Raw genomic sequence first — 12,444 nt, 5'->3', positions numbered from 1 at the left:
GTGAATCATAAGTTTTGCTCATTTCGTTTTTTAGGATGTTGTTCAACTGATTAATGATTACATGGCCATTTTGACAGATACAATTTATAATTGTGTCACACATATTCTTTATACATAATCAAATAAAATCTTACATCTTCAATGAATTTTAATAATGACTTATAAATCGTTTCCAACATGATTTATTGTTACTTATAAAATTGATATATACAAAGTGATAATATGAATACAAGGAATGAAAGTTCAACAACTTAATTTATCTAAAAACTTGTAAAACATTTCGCTGTACCATTAAGTTGTGATAAGTAGTGAGCCTTTTAACTTTAAATACTATTTAAAAAATCTGGTAAAGGTTGTTCCATCGGACATTTATTGAGTCTGTTAATGAGAGATAATGTAAGAGTGCAACATCACCATGACCCTAGCACCGGCTTACGCAGTATTCATTCTTGCATATAAAACAGGAGTATCTACTGTTTACTGTTCATATATAATATAAATTGTTAAAAATAAGAGAATTTCAGGTTAGCCCTTAAGCCTGTCACGGTATCTAAGAACTATTGTCAGTGGATTATATTTAACTATATACAACTTAATAGTTACGTGCCGTATTTGCTTCAGATTGTGTTTATGTATCATAAATTTCAATTCAGTAATGTCTTAAGAGATTCCAGCATTTTGATTATAGTATATATGTTACTAACTTCCCTCCGCATAAGAAGTCTGTCATTTGTTATTAGGCTGGTGCTAATGAGATTCTATGTAATTTACTAACATCATATAAATAATTCAAACATTTATACAAAATGGCCTATGATACTTTTGCAAATGATTCATCGAGCTTGCATGATAAGGAGAAAAAATGTTTCCCTATGAGGACACAATGCCGTGTGTTACAATGTCTTCTTTTGTCACCGTAAATTGACTGGATGGTGTATCACACATTATCGTTAATGGTCATTCCTTAAAAAGTAAACATTTGATATATTTTATATATGCAATAATATAAGCTTTTATGCGACTTTATAAATATTCAAAATGTGCAATGTCCAAACAAGTCATAGAATATTTTTCCATCATGTTACTGTCAACTGAGAAAATTAATGATTGTAAATGTTCCCTTCTTTTAAAATGTATCTTCAATGTCATCTGTGTCCAATTCGGTAAGAAAATAATCAAAATGAACCTGCAATACTCACTCGGTCAGAAAATCCTCAAAATGAAGCTGTAATCCTCAATGTTTTTAACAAAATATGTTTTCAAGATTTTAAGATGTTATTAATGAGGTGTACTTACAAGTGCACACTCATAAACAAGTATACATAGTTGGTAATCTTACAAAAGATCAAAGGGATTTTAATTGGTTATCTTATTACTATTGTATTGATATACGTGACGACAATCTGTTTCGGTTAATAATAGAAGAAAACTCTGTAAGATTTTATCATTTCGTGGACAATACAGTTTTCAAAAGAATTCTTCAATATATTTACTTGACTTGTCTATTCGTTTATACACACATCCGTAACAAACAAAATTTACCCTAATGTTTTGCGTACAAAATGATAATATAAACTTTCAAGGAAAAAGTATAAACAATGATATTAACGTATTTTAAAACGAAATTATTGTTCACAAAATGCAAACAGGTGTACATAATTAGCTATCTCGTCATCTAATCAATGATCAATGCTCATTTGACAACGTTTATTGTGGAAAGCTAGCCTCAAAATTGTATCGGTTTTTTTTTTGTTTTGTTTTTTTGTTTTTTCACAAGTGCAGTTGTGTTAGACACATAAAGAGATCTGCCTTGTGACGGACGAAACACTTTTTCTCAGGAAGGTTATGCTTGAGCGAAATAAGAGTTATTCTTGTATGTTACCAGTTATTTGTATACATTAGAATGTATTAGTTTTTCCTCAAAATGTCAAGACCATCTAACGGCGATTTTAAGCTTCCAAGTCCTGTTATTTAAGGCCTACAAATAAGATAAATTATAACATTAAGTTGACAAATAATGATTATAAGGCAATTAAATACCAATTAACAAAGATATAAAGTTACAAGAAGGATACATTTATATGATATCAAGTTTATTGCAATTGTGATATAACATATATCACAAAGTGTAGGTTTTACACTTGATCTCTCCTATATAATATTATCATGATTTATGTATATAAGGAGCTATAAAAATCGTTGTTTTCAAACCACTTGTCTCTCACAGCTGTGGGTTCGAACCCCGCCATTGTCTTTGGATTCTCTCATGTAAGGAATCCATCCAGCTAGCTTACGGAACGTCGATGATCTACTAATCTAAAATATTGCACTGAGGGACATTTAAGGTCTTCCTCCACCAGTAAAGCTGGAAAGTCGCCAATTACTTTCGGTGTTATATGTCCAAAATAGTGTTGGTTCGCAAGCATCAATAGAATTACAATAATTGTTGATGGATTGCAGCGGTCGCTGAACAGCGGGAAAAGTTAATGTTTGATATAACTGTTATTTACAATCCCTTTTTTGAGATTTATAATGGCTGCAAAGTCATTATGTTAACACCATTTAGATTATGTTACGATTTAATTATTTGTGAAGCTGTGTCATTATTTGAGTCACAGAACAGTAAGTGTTAAAAAATAGAATGATGAAAATTAGAATGACGTTATACTTAATCAAAACACCTGCATAATTAGGAAGCAGTAAGGTTTACATTATACACTTTTTTCATCTGAATAAAACGAAGAAAGAACTTATCAATGCCTCGAGAAGGAAATGTCATTATCAATTTAGAAACGTGTTGACTAATTTAAAAATGTTCTGAAATTTCATGGTTCTAAAGGTGGACTTTTGACATTTCTATCTGTTAATTCAATGTTTTAAAAGACTTTTTACTGTTATTATACTTTTGTTGGAGGTCTTTAATCGTGTATTCATCAAAAGACAATTGTTCTGGATTTTGAGCGCTATTATGATGAAAAAGTATTATTGGTTTCATAAGTGCAGGTACTTATTTCTATAACTTCCTGAAAATATCTGCAAAAGTGATATAATTACATAAATAAATATATCACTGTTATAAGAATTCAATAAACATTTATCAAATATTCACTGAATGAACACCTTTGTTAATCATTAATATTTCTTTCCTTACAACTACCCTATTCTGTACTATACTATCCTGAAAAGGCCAAAAAAGATTCAAAGAAATTGAAGTTGAAAATTGGACGGTATAAAGGGTGGGAAAGAAATACGGACAGATAAAAATGATATAGTAGGTACCTTGACACACAAAAATAATTTACAAAACCTACAATTTTACCATTCACAAAAATAATACACAATACTTATGTTTAAAACAATCTGAAATTAAAGAAAAACAGATATTTTATGTGTAAATATCAAATAAGCACACAGATAAACACACTGAAAGTTTATAATAGTTCACTTCCGGTTGAGACTGGGAGTCGCACACAACTTTGGATGCAAAGTTCCACTTGTTGATCCTCTATCAGAAATGAATTAGGGACTGCGCAGTAAAATATTACTAGTAAATCGATTCAAATTTTAATAAGGCCTTATTGTTTTTGTTTTTTTTAACTTAACCACTCACGGTTCTGCAGTACGTTTTCTTGGTGGTGTCTGTTGATGTTCAAGCCAACGATGCTGGTAATATACCCGTTTAATCATCTGTTTGCTGCTTTACAAATCATCCAGGACCAGAACCAAACGTTGGGCGCCACTGTCGCCGGCCTACTCAATGGGTAATGATAACGAAAGCACTGGGTTGGTTCGACAGATTCTATTATATTTACATGGTAAATACGCTCCTGTAATGACATATATGACAATAATAAGACACGGAAAATACAAACAATTAACAATACATTTTCAGAGCAATTGAAATACAATACACAAATACATATAAGGCATTAAAGACAAACGTTTACCTGTAGATATACAAATAAATAACTACAAAAAGGATGATAATAGTTATTAAAACATAAAGGGCTGTTTACATTTGTTTTCAAAAATATGGCGGATATCGATTACTCGATAGTGATTGGTTATTGATTTGTTATTGACAGAGAGTAGGTTAATCGAAATAAATACAGTAAAGAACGAAAGTATAAGGAGGTCTGACTACACTTACTATAAGCTACCACTACATTATAAACTATCTACTTTAGTTTGGTGTTCAAATTATACTTTATTATTATGTAATTATGAATGTTTTATATTATTGTTATTAGTGTATGATTGATATTAATGTAGAAACATGTATATAATCATGTAGATAAGGTACTTTTATAAATAGTGTATGTTTAGTTCGTGTAAGTGTGTATATATCATTTAATTACGTGTATAATGCGTTTACCAAATAATTCAACCCTATGACACATGACTACATGTACATGATGTATGTAATACTATTGTAGGATTTTCAAAATGATTTTGAAATACTTTTATTGCAGCCACTACATTTTTACCCTTTTTACTATATCTCTCATAAACACATCCTGGTTAGCATACTGGACCGGTAATCAAGAGACCCAAGGTTCGAGTTTCGGCTGCGGATGCCGATTTTTCGTGACGAAAGTTTTCACTTGTTCGCACGTTTGCGTTGCACAAAATTGCCCGTGTATTTTAGTCACATAAAAAAGACTTTGATATATATTTTTTGCTTTTTTCGTTGCTTCTGGGGAAACTTCCCTTTTCTATATGTTCATATTTTTATATTGATTTTGTTAAGTGACTTATTAAAATGAAATTAAATTATATCGTTTTTACGATGGCTTTAGTCCGTTCTCATTTATTTTCTGTGAAGTTTACATTCGAAGACTTGTATTTCTTAGTCTCATAAAAATGTTGTAACGAGGAAATATATACTAAAAAGAATCAAGAACCAATTTATTCGTAAAAGCTATTTTATGCCGCACCGTTTTAATCCTGAAATGACATTTTTCATAATCTTTAAAATTATAAAAGATGATAACCAAATTACTCCAGCTGACTATCAGTGTATAAAGACCCAGTACTTCAAAAAGCCTAGTAAAATACTTTAAACATTTATCATATTTTTAGACTCCTTTACTTTAAATTCATGAAAATATATATTGAAGGGCAAATCTGGGGAATAGTTCGACACCTTGTGACGACATCTAAATTACCCAAAACGTTACTTGAAACACATGTAAGAAAACGAGTAAATTTTTAAGCTTATTCATATTACGCTGTAGGTGTACATTTAACGATGCACTGTGGTTTTCGCTATAAAAAGGAGATGGTGTATGTAATCGTGATTAAGTTACATTAAAATAATCTCACAGCTCGGAGGTATTAAAGTTGTTTGCAGAAAACTGAGTATTATTTTTATTATTGAAATGCAAATTGTGATGTGATAATTATGAAAATACTTTTTAAAAGAAAAAAATTTGAAACAAGATATTTCAAGATTGTAAAGCAAGTGCGTGTATTTGTTTATACTTTATTTAAAATTTAATTGTTAATTATTATGTAGTACTTTTCAAGATAAAAGAGTTATGATCATAAATCCTCTTTAACGTTGATTAACAGTTAAACATTTTTTCGGTGCATTTCATTTCTATGTGGATAAAGGACTAAGAGAGTTATGTGTAACGCAAGCGTACGAACAACTTGAAAGTTCTAGAGTCTGATTTTCGTTTTACTTTGGAAATTACTCGTGTTGTCATTTACTAGATCATGATGACTGCGGATAATGTAAAGGTCACTGTGTTTGTTATTCTAGGACTTGTTATAGGTGAAACATTTGCATTATATTTAGCGAAGACAAGGTCAAATAGTTTAGGTACCATTTTACATGAGACAAAGCTTAAAAGTCGAAACAAAAGAGACATTCGTTCAGATTATCCGTGAGTTTTATTTCTATCTTATTTTTTTTATCTTTTCTTTTTTTAGTATGGCTTTGTTTGTAGAAATAACTTAATAATTAAGTTTCAACTTTTTACTTGGTACCCCTTTAAATATTAAAAAAAATGATATATGACTGCACAAATAATTGACAAAAATGAAAAGTAAATTAAACACGAGTATTGTCTGTATTTTACGAAAGGTTGATTTAATTTGATACATTTATTGTCTTCATACATTAAAATGATTAATTACTAAAAAAAAAAGATGTAGTCCAATATTTAAGCATATGTATTTTTTTCAGGTCTGTTCACCATTATGCCAGACATGCACTGTGTCGAACATTCAAGGGTAAACAATATTTATACAAAGCAATGAAGAAAAAGCTATGTGGAATGACATGTAAGAACCTTTTATCAAATAATATGATTTACCATTTTCTGACTTCTACTGAATTTTTTCAGGTGTATTGCTTAATTAGTTAATATTCTTTTCGAATAAGAGAGGTTTAAAGTGCTATTGTTTTTATTTATAATTTAGATATCCATTGATTGGTTATTTAACGTTTGACGATTTTTAGGTTACTTCAAAATTTTACAAACTTTCTAACTGATAAACGAGGGCACTATTTTCATAAAGACTCATGATAGTAATTTATACTTAAAAGTAAATCTTAAGTTTGAAATACAAAATCCTTTTATCTTTGCAATATGGAATGAGCAATAATCCTACTGTTGACATAGATTTACTGTTAGATGAATGTTTGAAAATTTACAGTTTTCTAAAGGTCAATAATTTATATGTCTCATGGACTTAGTTTTACCTAACTTCACCAATGAATTTACCTTTAAAATAATCTATTGATTTAAAAATATTCGGTAACATAGTCGATTTTTTATTTCAGTGTCCTTCATAGCAAGTTTGGTGATTGATCTTTGTCGTCATAGAAACGCGATGCTAGATACCTGGGTAGCCGGACTGTTTGATGTTGATGGTAAAATTTGCTTCTATAATTATTTTATCTTACCATTTGAAATAAGTATATTTTCATTCAATGTATCGAAGAATAACATTGTGTTTATAAAGTTTTCATACAATATCAAATGCGCAAATAATTGTAGTGTAAATTATACTAGTTATAAATAAATTAACAACATCAATTATGTCCAATCACAGGAGTTTTACTAATCTGCTAGAAAATGGAACTCCCATTTGACATTTTAAAGTATATTGGTCTATGATGGAAGGTCTGTGAAACTCTATATATAATTATGTAAATAGTATTTAGTATCAGACATAACAGCAAACCTTGAAATAATTATTATATACATGTAGTTGTTGTTGGCAAGTGTGAAAAACATAATCCCATATTACATATTATTATATAGCAGATAATAACATGTTTAAGAATACAATATAATTATTTGTTATATTAATGTTCAAACTAAATCACTTTCTAAACATTGTTTTAAGAAATATTTTATAAAACTATCAAATTGATAAATTTTGTTTTTTTCTCAATATTTGAAATATTTATGGAAAATATGCTCATTGTAAACCAGTCCACTTGAATTATCAATATATATTAGAAGCCTGAAATGATTCTCTCTGTATTTTAATGGCTTTAGTACAGCATTGTTAATTTCTGTCGACCCAAGACAAAGGATACATAATATATATCATTACTATCAATGAAAGTTGTATCCCACTTTGATAAAAAAATGCACTGTGTAGGTGACATTATTGAAAGCGAAAACAAAAGATGATCAGTCAAAACAAATGTTGGTGATGCGCGTTATTTTAAATCCTCAATTTATCCACTTATTTGAATATGAGAATAACGAATGTGATTAATGACACAATTAAAAACTCATTTTGATAAGAAGATTTATTTGATGATAAAAATGTATTTGTTCTTGTTATTTGATATGCATTATTATTCTACACTCCCAAAATGTGTTACTATTTTTTAAGGTGAGACAGTTTTATTATGCTCCCTGAAAAATTTCGGGGGAGCATATAGTCGGCGCCATGTCCGTCTGTCCGTCTGTCCGTCCGTCCGTCTGTCCGTCTGTCCGTCCGTTGTCTTGTCCGGAGCATAACTTTAAAACCCTTGGAGATAATTTGTTGAAACTTCATACACTGGTAGAGGGCATCGAGGGGGAGTGCAGTGTCAAAGAACCATAACTCTATTTTGCCCGGTTTTTGAATTATCTCCCCTTATAGAAAAATCTTGTCCGGGGCATAACTCTAAAACTTTAAGAGATATCAACATGAAACTTTGTAGGTGAATAGATCTCAATGGGTAGATGTGCAGTGCATAAGAACAATAACTCTTTTTGTCCTAATTTTGGAGTTATTGCCCTTTGTTAATTTTAATACTTTGAACTTTGTCCGGAACATAACTTGAAAACCCTTGGAGATAATTTGTTGAAACTTCATACAGTGGTAGAGGGCATCGAGGGGGAGTGCAGTGTCAAAGAACCATAACTCTATTTTGCCCGGTTTTTGAATTATCTCCCCTTATAGAAAAATCTTGTCCGGGGCATAACTCTAAAACTTTAAGAGATATCAACATGAAACTTTGTAGGTGAATAGATCTCAATGGATAGATGTGCAGTGCATAAGAACAATAACTCTTTTTGTCCTAATTTTGGAGTTATTGCCCTTTGTTAATTTTAATACTTTGAACTTTGTCCTGAACATAACTTGAAAACCCTTGGAGATAATTTGTTGAAACTTCATACAGTGGTAGAGGGCATCGAGGGGGAGTGCAGTGTCAAAGAACCATAACTCTATTTTGACGGGTTTTTGAATTATTTCCCCTTATAGAAAATTCTTGTCCGGGGCATAACTTTAAAACTATAAGAGATATCAACATGAAACTTTGTAGGTGAATAGATCTCAATGGGTAGATGTGCAGTGCATAAGAACCATAACTCTCTTAAGCCTCATTTTTGAAAAATCTCCCCTTTTAGAAAAATCTTGTCAACTCTGCCTTGCCTAATTTTGGAATTATTGCACTTTGAACTTTCTCCAGGGACATAACTCTTAAACTACAAGAGGTGAACTTTCCTGTGTCCAAAACCCATTCGGGGAGCATCACCCGGCTCAAACCGGGCTCTTGTTTTCTAAAGTATTTAACGTATTTGATATCACTTAATCAGACTTATAAAAGCAAGTGTGGAGATTTGAGAAAATCTGTGATAACCTATGATAGCTAAAGTTTTAAAGGCCAATTATGTTCCAGAACTGCTTTGACTTTTATTTCACAAAATCGCACCTTTTTTTCTTTTTCTTTTTTTGGTGTCCTATTATAGGTTATAAAATGTTTCTCACTGGCCAATGGACAAAACTATCTATTGCTTCTGTTGCTTAAAATATGCCCTTATGTATAGCACATATCCTAAAATATAATACTAAGCTTGTCACCTGTATTAGTAAGTAAATAAAAACTATGCTGTTTTTTTCTTTACAGGTGACGGGCAGATAAGTCATTTTGAGCGAAATTTGTATGAAGATACTTACAGCTGAATTGGAAAGTGAAACCGCAAATTCATTAGGATGTCTTGTGCAGTAGTGAAAATCGCAAAGTCCTAGGATATAAGCCAGATGCCATTGATCGTATTTTACGCAAAGGGAAATGTTTCTGAATGCAGTAATTCAAACCAAGTTTCCTAAGATTAACGGCATCGACAGCATTATTTGCATAACATTCTTAATGTTGTTATGCATTCTTAATGTTATTAAGAAATTTCTCTTTTGTATGATATACGTTTTGAATAACTCATTATCGTACTAAATGTTCATTACAATGATATTTGAAAGATTCATTTGAAATGTTATGGTGCAATCTATGATTGTGATATAAAAAGCAATAGTCATTTCATCATTTTATTTATTTCATGAAAAATCATTTTTATTTATTTGTAAATATTGATATGTCAGTTGTTTGACATGACAGTTCATCATTGTATAACTATAAATCTACCTCTGTGATGCAGTATTATATTATAATGATTTACATTCCGTCCAATTATGTTATATTTTGTAATAAAAAATAAATACATAAATATCAAAAATGCTGCTTTTTTATTTTTGTTATTTTCTGTTGTTTTTTGCGTGTGATAGTTGTTTAGCAACAGTAATTCGTTTAGAACAATGATTAGGATCACAAGAAAACATTGATGATGCATACAAGTCTCTGCGTTCTTTGATTAATGGTGAGATGAATGTTAAATTACCATGTATAAAGGTATAATCTACAAGCTGTGTAAACTATAAGAAAAGAAAAGTGTATAAAATAGTGACAATAAGAATCCCAAAAGAAAGTCCAAAATAAAAAAATTGAAATTGTTCAGGCTCGGTTTGATTGAGTCTGTTTATGGACCGTACTGTCTGCAAACTACCGTTCCCATCCCCTAGCACAGGCTTAAGCAGAATTCAACATTTAAACATGAAAATGATGCAACTTTGAATTTAGTAACATCCGCAGATGAGTTTATACGGCAGTTATTATAATATCTTCAATGCGACAATTTCGTGCCATTCCATGAAAAGCGGCGTATGTTACCCTTAACGAGAATACAATGGGCTGACTAAAACAAATGAACTTTTGAAAGGGGATCAGAGGCTATGAAGCGTGCATATCACAAATAAGACGTCAAAATACAAATTTGAAAAACATTCTACAAAATTTGCTAGGAAGGACACTGAATTACACAAGTGTATAATCGGCTGTTACTTTTGTTTTGACCTCACGTAAAATTGTACTCTGTCTAAACTAAAATTGTACTCAATTGTCTTAAATAAGTATAATAAAATGTTTCGCTTAAATAAACTACTACGACTAGAATAGAAATACCATGAAGTTCACATTATCTAAAGCCATTTTATCATGTTCTAGTAAATGACCCTGGAACACCAATATATTAAGGCCATTTTGTAGGAATGATCACAAACATGACATGGCATTTGAAAGCAAATAGTACTTTTATCATTTATCAATTAGCGCTCATTTCTTTTAGTTATTGTCAGTTAAGAAACATAATAGATATTTTTGTATAAGTTGTTTTGATCCATAAAATGGTGACACCCTTTTAATATTAAAAAAGAAAGCATCATGAGCAGAAGTAAATGATGAACTTGAAAATAATGAATATTTCACGACAATGCTACCCCTTTTTGATCTATGCTTTTATAATAGACGTTGTCATTTGCTTTTAAATTATCTTTGATTTATTGTATTACTAAACTTTGTACTGGTTTTTATGTATGATTCATTCCTACCAAATGAAACTAATGACACAAGGTACAAAATAGCTGTTTAAGTAATATATTAAGCCATTCTACTAATTCAAACTTACGGTTGTGTGACTCAAACTGTGATACATATTTACGAATAATTAAGTCGTAATATAATCATAGCGAGTGTAAAATGTTTTTCTAGCCTTAGGGAATTCTGGATTCAATACAAAAAAAAATCCAGAAATGATTAGAAAAAAGCACTGTCATTCATCAATTATGCTTATGCTATCAAGTAATGAGATAAATAATTATAATAAGTGAAATATTTTAAAAGAAATATCTCCGTTTATTAGGTTAACAAAACATATAAAATCAAGTTAATAACATCATACTATAAATAACAAATAATAATACATGTATATGAATAATATATAAACTAAACAACAATAAATGACAATTTAATGTCAACTTATATCATGCTTCTTAGTATCTTTTTAAAAAAATATATGGTTGAAATCTACAGTTCTATACATGGCATTTTAAAGGACAAATGGTTTATGATTTCAAGTTTATATGACATGTAGTTACCTATCGAAGGACAAAGAAGAACAATCAGAATTAGTTAAAACGTTAACATTCTTTAGAGAAGCAGAAGCATTTCCTGAAGTTAATTGCATTTTGTATTGTACAGATAATTACAACAGATAAACTCAAAGATAATGATAAACAGTAACAGTTATGAATTTATAGCAAACCATTTCGCTGTAATTGTTATAAGGTACGTGTAAATAACATTTATGACCAAAACGATTATACCAGAGACTTATATTGCATAAATATAGCTCTGTGATAATACATATATAAATGAATAAGTAACTTTTTATTTGCTTAGTTTGTATCAATTCAGTTCAGCATTTTATTAAAAGAAATATGGCCGTACAATACAATACAATTATATACATATTGCTTTCCTCGTGTTAATACTGATACAAATTTGTGGTCATCTAACAAAATACCAATTGGTGTGACAAAACAATTGAAATAATCATTGATCATTTATCAGATAACTTGCCACATACACCTGTTTGTGGTAAGTATCACGTCACATTGGAAAATTTTTAACATGAAAAAAACTTTTGTTTTTGTTTATAATTACACGTCAAATACACAAAGTTTACGCTTAAAAGACAACTGTTTAAGAAACTACAAAAAACTTTACAGTGCTCTGGTGTGTATATTGCAAATGCAGTAAACTGATTTGATTAAAATGATTACCAATGTTTAATTTTACCCATGAAGTCATCGTTT

At 30.1% G+C, this 12,444-nt stretch overlaps 1 long non-coding RNA gene across 1 annotated transcript; it reads left to right on the top strand.

Annotated features, from left to right (window-relative positions):
* The first annotated feature begins 5,788 nt into the window (after positions 1-5,788).
* LOC132743195 (uncharacterized) lies at positions 5,789-9,914 on the top strand. Its single transcript, XR_009627539.1, has 4 exons — positions 5,789-5,891; positions 6,194-6,291; positions 6,794-6,883; positions 9,368-9,914. It is a non-coding gene; the product is annotated as an uncharacterized LOC132743195 (long non-coding RNA).
* The last annotated feature ends 2,530 nt before the right edge of the window (positions 9,915-12,444 follow it).

The sequence above is a fragment of the Ruditapes philippinarum genome, unplaced genomic scaffold (genome assembly GCF_026571515.1).
Source record: "Ruditapes philippinarum isolate M1 unplaced genomic scaffold, ASM2657151v2 ctg429_1_1_1_1, whole genome shotgun sequence".
In the NCBI taxonomy this organism is placed as follows: Eukaryota; Metazoa; Mollusca; class Bivalvia; order Venerida; family Veneridae; genus Ruditapes; species Ruditapes philippinarum.
The sequence above is the reverse complement of the archived record's forward strand: the minus strand, read 5'-3'. Positions and strand labels throughout refer to the sequence as shown.